We start from the raw sequence: 11598 nt of genomic DNA, 5'->3' as shown, positions 1-11598 counted from the left end.
GCCCTGCCCTAGACTCCTGTGTGGCCTGTTGTAGAGTTTATTTTTGGATGGCTAAGGTGTCGCTGATGCTGAAATAAACTAGGGTTTTGGCCTGAAAAAAAAATGTATAATGCATACATTATTTGCATAAAAATATAGTAGATGTCGTTGTGTAGCCTCCTTGTTTTTTTCTACTTGAAGTTCATTGATAGTCCAAATTTTATCGATTCAACATTCTTCATCAAGTCTGGGACGTTTTCTGCCATTATTTTTTGAATATTCTTTCTATTTCTTTTTCTTTTCTCTGTCTGATATTTTCATAATGCCTAAGTGGGTTCACTTAAAGGTATCCATAATTCCATTTGGTTTAGATAATTTTTGTTTTTCATTTTTCTCTCATGCTTTCCTTGATACTCAACAGTTTTGATAGCTTTATTCTTTATATATTCATTTTATGCATGGTCTAATCTATGTTTTAATGCCTTTTATCTATTTTTCATTTCAGTTATTTATGCAATATTTTCTTTTGTCTCTGTTTTATAGTTTCTATCTCCTTATTGCAATTCTCATTTTGTTTCATGGTTTTCTTTAGTGTATTGTCGATGAGTTATCTAAATTCTTTGAGTATATTTAATATTGTTGTTTTAAATTCCTTTATTTTGCTCATTATGTAAGATTTCATAAGGCTGATTTATCTTTATATTACTCTTTCAATTTGGTCATCCTTCCCTACTTCTTTATTTGGAAATGTCATAATTAATGAAGGCTAATTGTACCAGAGAAATAATTTTTTATTAAGAACAATTTTCTCTTTCTTTAAGCACTTTAAAAAGGTCATTCCACTGCCTTCTGGCTTTCATGGTTATCTATATATATGAAATAAGTTGTTAATCTTATTGAACAGCCATTGTTGATTAATTATTTCTTGGTTATTTCAAAATTATTTTTTTCTTTCAACAGTTTGAGTATAATCTGTCTCAGCATGAATTTGAGTTTATCTCACTTGTAGTTTGTTGAGCTTTTTTGATATATAGATTTCCATTCTTTTTTTCTTTTTGCTCCACGGACTCTGTTTTTTATTGTCCTGTATTCAAGTTTGTTCTTTTTTTCTGCCTGTTTATATCTTAAATCGAATCATTACAATGTATTTTCATTGCAATTATGGAACCTGTGTTAGTCTGGGTTGACTAGAGAAAGAAATTCATAGAAACTCATATGTGAATAAGAAAGAGGTTTATATGCAAGAGCAATTGAAAATTGAGAAACAGCCCAGTCCAGATCAAGTCCATTAAGTCTGATATTAACCCACATGCCCAATACCTATCTATAAAATCCTCTTCAGACTCATGAAACACATGCAATGACACCGAATTCAGGAAGATCACAGGCCAGTGGGTTGGAAGTCATCTGGATCCAGTGTCATTGTAAGCATTTTAGCGCTGGCAGGGGTCTCTATGTGGCTTCTCTGTCTCCAGAAGTCTGGTTGAATCAGGGTAGGTCCATGTGGCTTCTCCAGCTCCCAGGACTTAGTACCATTTGTCTTTTCAGTAGAGTGTCTATTAGGGAGTGAGCAGGGAGAGAAAGTATCTCCCGCCTCCAAGGAGGAAAATACAGGAGTTCCCAGAATTATCAGGAGAAGGTTATGTCCACACACTGGCCTCATTGACTATATTTTGATTGACAGGCCAGACTCCATCCCTTTACTCATAATCCTCTCAAATTGACACTAGATTATGTAACTACCTCAGAACCCTTCAGGTCCACGATTACTATTTTATTTCTTTTCAAATATCTATTTATAGTTCTCTATGCATTAAGGCAGCATCCTTTTGGGTTTTTTTATTCACATTCCAAACTATAGTTACATTTAGGAGCTCCCACTAACCACTAATACATTTTTGTCTCTATTTATTTACCATCATGTGATTGGAGTTATGCAGTATTTGCCCTAATTTAATTATTATAATGTTTGTTGATGCCATAAGGTGCATTAGAACAGAATTTCTCTTTTGGGGGACAATATATATTCTATCTATATACCAATTTTATTTACTCATTCATCTGTTGATAGACACTTGCCTTTTTTCAATCTAGGGCTACTGTGAATAATACAAGTATCTAGGTCTCTGCTTTCAAATATTTTTGAAACCATATTTTCTTAAAATTTGAAAAAATGTTTGAAATCATTTTAGAGTTACAAAAGCATTGCAAAGATAGTGTGGTGTCCTTCTATAATGTCCACATGATACCTCTAATGTCAACATCTTATATTATGATAAATTATCAAAGCTTAAAAAATTAATATTTAGTCTAATAATATTAACCACAGACTTTATTCACTTTTCCTTATTCTCATTTATGAAGAATAACCCCCCTAATGTTCTTTGGCTTTTTCAATATAGAATTCAGGATCCCATATTGCCTTCAATCATCATGTCTCCTAAAACCAAAAGGCAAAAACTCACTGCCATTGAGTTGATTACAACTTATAAGGTTTCCAAGACTAAATCTTTGTGGAAGTAGAAAGCCTCATCTTTCTCCCTCTGATCACCTGGTGATTTTGAACTGCTCACCTCGGAATGAGTAACTCAAAGTGTAGCCCACTATGTCACCGTGGCTCCTAGGAATAAAATAAACATGTGTAAATTCATACTTGCATAAACTGAACAAATAAGAGAGAAAAGACAACTCTTTTGTTTGAAATTAGTACAGCTAATAAGCATAGAAAGAGTAGGGAAAATAGAAAAGCATTAGAACACAGTGGTTTCAAACTACTGACCCTAATTTATTTTATTTCTTGGGTTATCATCTGAAAGTATTGTTATTTATTTTCTTGGTTAAATTAGTCCCAATTTGGCTATTGGGAGAGTTTAAAAATTGGCTTCTTTGTTCTTGTGATTTAATTTCATTTAAAAAAGAAGTACTTTCTTACACATTCCAAAAATGCTTCAGGGTAATCATGCATTTTCCCTGACCTTTATGTGGACTCAACCTTTTAAAATTTTCTTTTCTTTTTTTGTTCCAAAGAGCTTTGGGTCCTTCACTGGCAAATTTTATTTATAAACTATTATCTGGGAACTAGTCGTGTTCATTGCTATTGAAGTACCACAGCATCTTGGCACTCTCAGTCAAATGAGCTAGGAAACACATGGATATAAAATAATAATTCATTAGTTTTCTACAGCCACTGCAACAAAATAACAAAAATAGGTTTTTTATAGGAACAGAATTTTATTCTCTTACAGAGGGTAGAAATCCAAATCAGAGTACTGACTGTGTTGACTCCTTCTAAGGATCCTGAGAGAAAAACTGTTCTGTCTCTCTTCAAGCCTTTCCAGATATCTTTGTTTTGCAGTTACAGTATTTCCTGTGTCTCATTGCCTCATTTTATCATCTCTTCTTTTACAAAGACACAATTAATACAGAATTAGATGCTATTTTATTCCAGTATGAATTATGTTAACTAATAGAAAATTCTATAATTCTATTTCCTAAGACGGCCTTGTTGACAGGACTGGGGTTTAGGACTACATATCATTTTGAAGGACTCAATTCAATCTATAACTCATAAACATCTCCATTCACATAATTACATATATACACATATATGCATACACATTTACATTTACTTGTATTTTACTTGTGTATGTATATATGATATGATATATTATATATGTATATCATCCACCACTCATTTTTCCATTTGTTTCTATGATGATGGAAGCATCAGGATGTGAAACCATCAGGATAATCCATGGTGGATTGGATAGATTTTAGGTGACTTTGCAGACTGACAAACTAGAACAAAACAGGCTATAAATTTTCTTTATTTAGTCCATGAAAACTCATACAACTCTGAATATTCTACCAATAAACAATTCATTCTAGCCTTTCTTCCTTGCTTATTTGTAACTTTTCCTCTGTCGGTAAGAAGTCTAGATTTTATTATCCATAGTATATTTGCTTAGTTGCTCAATCTTTGTGTACATGTAAGTTAGATAAAAAATTACTAACCGACATAGCATTAAAAAACACATTTACCAACTGTAGCACATTGATTCTTCACAGTTCCCTTATTTTCAGTTTTGCATTCTGTCTAAATACTGTTAAAACACTGTTTTATTTTATTATAAAACTACCTATGTGAGTTTCTTTCCTTCTCACCCCTCCAGTGCGATTGTGCTGTTCATTTGTAATACTATTAGATACACTTTTTATGTCTATATTTCATTCTGAGTTTCTAACAAAATTGATTATATTATAATGAAATTATAATAAAGTAAAATTCTTAGTTGTTGTGTTCAGTTATAAATGTAAAATAGTCAATAAACAAAACTATAATAAATAGTGAAAAAATTGAAATTGACAGTAATGAAAAATGAAATTTTATTGTGATAAGAGATTAATGTCCTTAGAAAAGGTAGTAAAGAAATCACATGACATATCACATTGATCAAATTGCTGCAAAAGACCTCTTAAAATCTTAAAAAACAAAGTTGTCATTTTGAATATTAAGATGTGCCTGAACAAGCCTTGGAATCTTTAATTACCTCATAGGCACATGAAAACTTGACAATGAAATAAGATTTGATGTACTGAAATTAAGATATTGACAAATAACACCGATTGGCACATCATGGATATATTCCAAAAGTTAATATCATGGATATACTCCAAAAGTTAAGAAACTCATCATACTTGTTTAAGCTGTATGCAGAGTAAATCATCAGAGAAGCTGGATTATATGAAGAAGGATATAGCATCAGGATTGGAGGAAGGCTTATCAACAATCTGAGATGTACAGATATCCTAATCTTGCTTGATGAAAGTCAGAAAGACTTGAAGCACTTGCTGATGAAGTCCAAGGACTATAGTCTTCATTATGTATTACAACTCAATGTAAAGGAGGTCAAAATCCTCACAACTGAACCAACAATAACATCATGATAAATGGAGAAAAAGTTGAAGTTTTCAAGGATTTTATCTCGCTTGGATCCACAATCAATGGGCATAGAAGCAGCAATCAGGGATCAGAAAACCTGTTGCATTAGGTAAATCTGTTGCACAAGACCACTTTAGAGCACTGAAGAGCAATGATATTACTTTAACAACTAAGATGTGCCTGACCCAAACCATGATATTCTCCATTGACTCATATGCATGTGAAAGTTCAACGTTGACTAAAGAAAATTGAATAAGAATAAGAGCATTTGCATTGTGGTGCTGGAGAAGAATATTGAGACTTCTAAGAGGACACAGTGATCTGTTTTGGAACAAGTAGTCAGAGGCAAGGATACCAAGACTTTATGTTATATACTTGGAACATATAGTCTGGAGAGGCCAGTCACTGAAGATCTCATTCTTGGTAAGGTGGAGGAACAGAGAAGAAGGAAAGGTCCTCAATGAGATGGATTGACACATTGGCTGTATCAATGGGCTCGGGCATGGGAACAATTGTGAGGATGGCACAAGATCCTGCAGTGTTTCATTCCATTGTGCATAGAGTCCCTATGAGTCAGAGATGACTTGATGGCACCTGAAGACAACAAGAACCTAACATGGAAATATCACAATTTTCAATGTTGGTTATTGGTTTTGTATAGATATCCTTAATTATGTTGGGGAAATTTCCATTTATATCTATTCTGTTTACTATTTTATCCAGAATGGGTGTTGGATTTTAACATATTTATTTTCTGCATCAATTGATATGATCTTTTTCATTTTTTATGTAGTAGATTATGTTGATTGTTTTTCTAAGGTTGATCCATCCTTGCATACCTGTGAAATGCAATTAATTATTTACTATAGCTCTTCTTGCTTTTTTACTTTTTTGTTACTCTTACCAAATGACTGATGTTTTCCTGATGAGTCTGGGTAACAAGGTGAGAAAATGTACTAATTGGATCGTATGATTCAGCTCTCAGTGATTGTTAACAGGGTTGATTGTGATTGTCATCCAACTGGGTGTGAAATGAGCCATCTCAGAACCAGAAAGAGGGAATTTCACGAACATCAAGAAAGAAGAGCCAGGAGTAATGTGCATCCTTTAGACACTGAGATCCCTGTACATTGAACCTTGATTCAGGAAACATTTTTGGCACTTGTGGAGTAATATAGGATCAACAAGAGCAGAACATGGAGCCAGAGCCTGAGGCAGAGTGGTGGATGTCCCGACCCACAGAAAAAGTAAAGCTGAGTACTTTGGGCCAGGAAGCTAGTTTGTGGAATGGGGTACCTCTGAGTACTTAATTAGAGGATTTGGGTTTGCTGACCCATGGAATTGGAGCTAAGGCCCTTCCGGTTGAGGCTTATGGTGGAGTGGGATGCCTTTTGGTTGCACATTATTGGGAGACCTACAAGAGTTTTGTAATATTGCCTGGGCATGGCAGAGATTAAGAATCTGAGGGACAGAAAGAATCCGTCTGTAGGCATGACAGAGAAAAAACTAACTAAACAGGTGCATTCTAAGCATTTCTCACCTGTTAACCTCCCCAATAAACTCCATAATTAGTATTATGGAATTTATTCTGTAAGTTCTGTGTGACCACTGCAATGAATCATCAAACTCAAAACAAAAGTGAAAAAGAGTTCTGTGGAAGTGAGATTAACCTGGTATATATCCCATTTGGACATGCATTGCTTTTTTGATATGGTGTTGGATTCTATTGATCATGATTTTGATGAGTATTTTTGTGTCTATGTTTATGAGGGCTATTGTTCTATAATGTTATTTTTAGTGATTTCTTTGCTTGGTTTTGGTATAAAAGTGATGTTTTCTTCATCAAATGAATTCAGAAGTGTTGTATTATTTTCTCTATTCTGGGATAGTTTAGGTATAATTACTGTGAGTTCTCTTCATGTTTGATAGAATTCACTAATGACACTGTCTGGGACAGGACTTTTCTTCTTGGGAGTTCTTTAAGGGCCTAATCAATTTCTTCTTTTGCTATTGGTATGTTCATATTTGCTACTTCAATCTGTGTTATTTTGTGTGTCCGTTTACTTAGGAGTCTATGTAATGTATTTCTATATATTTACCAGTTTTTCCTATTCAAATTTATTAAAGTTCTTCAGAGTACTTATTTTATTCATGATTTGCATCTTCTCTTTTTTCCTTTGTTAGATTTGAGAGTAATTTGTCCATTTTGTTTATATTTAATAGATGTTACTTCTGATTTTGCTGTTCATTTATATTGTTTTGTTTTTTGTTTCATTTATTGTGATCTTTATTATTTCTTTCCTTTCATTATTATAGATTTATTTTGCTGCAAATGCTCTGAAAGGCATTTTTGAATGTAACCAAGAACCACCCCACTACCTGTTTTTCTTAGACCTATAACAGACATAAATTCCAATGAACCCAAAGAAGTGAAGTACAAAAGTGAAGTACATTGTCTATGAGGAGGTAGGGTACACTAAAAAAGAATGACTTCATTTTCAAATATATATAAACAAAAATATGATGAATATGTGTGGGAATGGTTAAGTGTATGGGGTAATTGTACAGGGAAGAAATATTTGATCAGTGTGTTTATATCAATAAATGGGTCCACTATGCAGAGATTCTTCATTCAATGTTTCAGTTTGAGAAATCAGAAAAATATCTAATAGTTTGTTTAGTTAGCTGAAACTAAGATTATAAGGTTTCTTGCTTTAAATGAGCCTTGGTGGTATTGTGGGCTAGACAATGCACTGCTAACTGAAGGGTCAGGGATCCAAAACCACCAGCTACTCTGTGGGAGAAAGATGAGACTTGTTTCTTCTGTAAAGATTTATAGTCTTTGGAAACCATATATACAGTCATTATGAGCCAGCATTGACTTGATGGTAATGGGTTTTGGTTTACATAAATGAAGTTGCAATAACAGAACTGCCGTGGGTGTACTGTAGAAGTAGGTATTCATAGGTTTAGGGAAATTGGAATTTTATGATGAAGGGTTTAAGGGAGTAGAAAGCCCAGTCTTTCTCCCCAGATGCTGTTGGTAGTTTCAAACTGCCGACTATATGGATCACAGCCCCCCAAATAACCACTACACAACTATCTTTTGAGCATTCTCTGGGTGTGTTTCTATATCCAACATGGTAAATTCATTATAACATTGCAAGGTTTTCAGTATAAGAGTTTTTATACAGGGTACTCAAACCTGCCACTTTCTTATTTTAGATTGAGTCAGCTCTGAGAAGGTTCCTCAATCTTCATGCACATAAGTCTCTTGTAGGGTCACCCATCAGTTTACCAGAAATATCTTTCCTGTCTGAATTCTATTTTTAAATAAAACTGAAAACTCCTTTGTATCCCTCCTCTATTTCTCCTCCCCAGGATCAAGCACTTACCTGAGGGCATCAAATATTAAAACTTCTTACTAAGATCCACCAGACCCTACCCTACATGATTTTTCCCTTGATTGACTACTAAACCCAACCCCTTTATGAGCTTCTGTTTTCAATACCATAACATGAGGGGTGTAGCTTGGTAGTTTCCTCCTCTATCATTTTATAATTTTATCTGTTTTCATCTACTTGTATCTAACATTTCCTACAGTAGGCTAAAGGCTCGCTTAGGGGAAGGGACCTGGGTGGTTTACACGATACAGAGGTTCCACACAACTAGCTTTCAACTGCAGGTCTTTTGGTAATAAAAACAAGCAAATAATAATGAGTAGCTAACAAATGATGAGAGAAGTAGAGAGGTATGAGAGGAAAAGCATTGGCTAATGGAAGATTCTGTGGCAGATCTAAGATGTCTTCTTGGATAAGTGTTTGTGCAACATACAGATTTTCTTTCTCTAGTTCTCTTTGGAGTTTCTTCCATTTTGGAAATGGACAAGAGATAGGTCAGAGAAGAGAGGAGGGAAAGGAAAGGGGGATGAGAATAAAATAAAAATTGAAGATGAGGAGTATAGGAAAGAAAGGAAAGGAAAAGAAAAGATAGAATACAGAGAGAAAGAGAAGAATTAAGTAAAAAAGGAGAGGAAAATATGAGAAACAGAAATGAAGTGAGAAAGGAAAAGAAAGAGTGGGAAATATAAAAATGAAAATATATATCTAGACTTTTGTAACTCAATGATCTCTAGGAGCCTAGAGACAAATTCTAATTGTCATTAATATTCTCAGAGTATCACAGCTTAGAGAAATAAGGTCCTTTTAGACTTTAACTGATTTCTCATGGAATGAAATTTGTCTTGGAACTACACTGCCAGAGAGTATGGCAGTATACCATTATAGCTCTTAAATGTACTAGCACCTTTCATTGTTGTAACAAATACCCATCCCTCTGACAATCACCCTTACTCAGCTGCCCTGAGCAGCTGCATATATGGTATATTTCCTGTCATACTTACAACAACTTGAACTTTTCTTTATCTGTATATTTTAAAAATTTAACTAAGTCACTGCTTTGAGTGTATTCACATTTTCTAATTATTAGTCACTCAGAGAAGAATCCCTTCTGTGCCTCCTGTGTGTTTCACACAAGCCACATTCTTTCTTTTGGGAGAGACTGCCTGCAATCTTGGCACTTCAGAATAAGCAGCAAGGGTGCCGATTTTTACGTCTTAGTGAAGTTGAACCACCAGTTCTCTGATTAATGAAGTATTATTACTAGGAGAGGATTAAATATTATTCTATTTTACAATGTCAGCTTTTCTACCACACCCACATATTCACACCACTTTCTGTTTCACAGAGAGGGCAATGGACTCATATAGGCCTCCTGACTTCTATATTAGTGCCTTTTTGTTGTCACTAATATCAACTTGAGGTACTAGAATATAATCATAGCCTAAAAAAGCTCAGAAGTTTGGTCTACTAAGTGGGTCCTGGCCTCCTCTGGGCTTATCTACCCCTGCTGAGGGATACTACTATACATGCTAGAGGGAAAGAAGTAAGTAAGGAATATGAGGAAACCTACTGATCTCCAAGCGTGGTGTAAGGGAAGCTCAGTGTGAGATCTTCCATGGAAAAAAAATAAAGTGGAGATGAAGCTGGGAAGATTCTGATATTCTCTGCTATTGTATTTACTATGTACTAAGTGTTTTAAGTACTGTCTTTAGTTTTAAAATCAACCTATGGGGGTAGGCATTATTACCCATATTTTACAAATGAAGAAATTGAGACTGAAAAATGTAAAATCATTTCATCAATGTCATAAAGAAATGACATAGTTGGGGTTTGGTCCTGATTTTAAGCATCTGTTCTGTTTCCATCATACCAATTCCCTACCATATCTTTCTGCCCTTTAAAACTCTGGTTTGTTTTAGTTCTCAAAGTTTGGATACAATAAGAATATAGGATGACATAATTTCACTTATGGAATGGATTTTTTAGATGACATTATTGATTGGTGCCACCAAGTTGGTTCTGACTCTATGCCGTCCTCACAATTGTTAGATCTGAGCCCATTGTTGCACCCACTGTGTCAATTCATCTCATCAAGGTTCTTCCTCTTTTTGACTACCCTTCTATTTTACCCAAAATGTTGTCCTTTTCCAGGGACTGATCTTTCTTTCTTTTGGTTATTGTTAGTTTAATTTGTTTTTTCTTTGTTTGAATCCAACTTGTGTGACACAAATGAATCCAAGTCTATTGTTTTTTTAACTTTTCCTACTTTTATAGCCACTCGGATAAATATTTACATCAGATAAGTGAGGACTCTTATTGTTTCCTCCCTTATTAGTATTTTCTTTCCAACAGTTTAGTGGCATATAGTTCACATATCATACAACTCAATAGTTCAGTTACATCAGGAAGAGTTGTACAATCATTACCACAGTTTCGTTCCTGTGTACAATTTTGTAATTTAATTATTCTTTTTTCCCAACAGTGTATTGGCAAGGAATTTACCTGTAATATAATTCAATAGTTCAATCATATCATGGAGAATTGTACAATCACCCCAACATCAATTTTAGAGCACCCCAATGGTTAAATCACCTTTAAAATGATTTATGCAACCACAATCTGTTCTAGTGTTCCCTCCCTGCTCCTGTCTTCATGAGTTACCTCTTGCTATCTCTCCCCCTTCACACCGTATTCCCTATATCCACTTGGATTTGTTATAACCATTATGCATCCACTTCTGTGTTCACACCTGGGAGACCCAACAGAAAATAATAAAAAAATCATGCTTGGAAGGTAAGGTTGAAAACATAATAGTATACAGACAAATATATTAATAATTCATAAGAAGGAAAAGACCCCTAACAATAATAAAAAGCCAGCAAAGACATTTCTGTCATGGAACTAGTAAGAGATACTTTCACCCAGAGCAGATTCATGTCACACCTATAGGATGGTTAACTGGCCAGTGTGGAGTTCAATCCAGCATAATCAAGATTACAATGGTTTCTATCTGATAGTAAGGCTGATTGAGACTCTTGCCTGTGGCTATTGCTGATCAGCTAATGGCTCAGTCTGACCAGAGACTCTGCAGATGGTTTGGGTATCTCACCACTCCCCATAGCCCTCTACAAACTGTTTATAATTTTTGCTCTGATGCTTTTTTCCTGACCATATTCAAGTTTTGTGATTGTCAGCTTTGGATCACACAAGTTGGTGTGCTTCTTTCGTGTGGATTTAGTTGACTCCTTGCTTTCATGGCAGCTTGTTTGAATACAA

The sequence above is a fragment of the Echinops telfairi genome, unplaced genomic scaffold, assembly GCF_000313985.2.
Source record: "Echinops telfairi isolate 266 unplaced genomic scaffold, ASM31398v2 ScPeMD7_7423;HRSCAF=8461, whole genome shotgun sequence".
Taxonomy (NCBI): Eukaryota; Metazoa; Chordata; class Mammalia; order Afrosoricida; family Tenrecidae; genus Echinops; species Echinops telfairi.
This window is presented reverse-complemented; position numbering follows the sequence as displayed.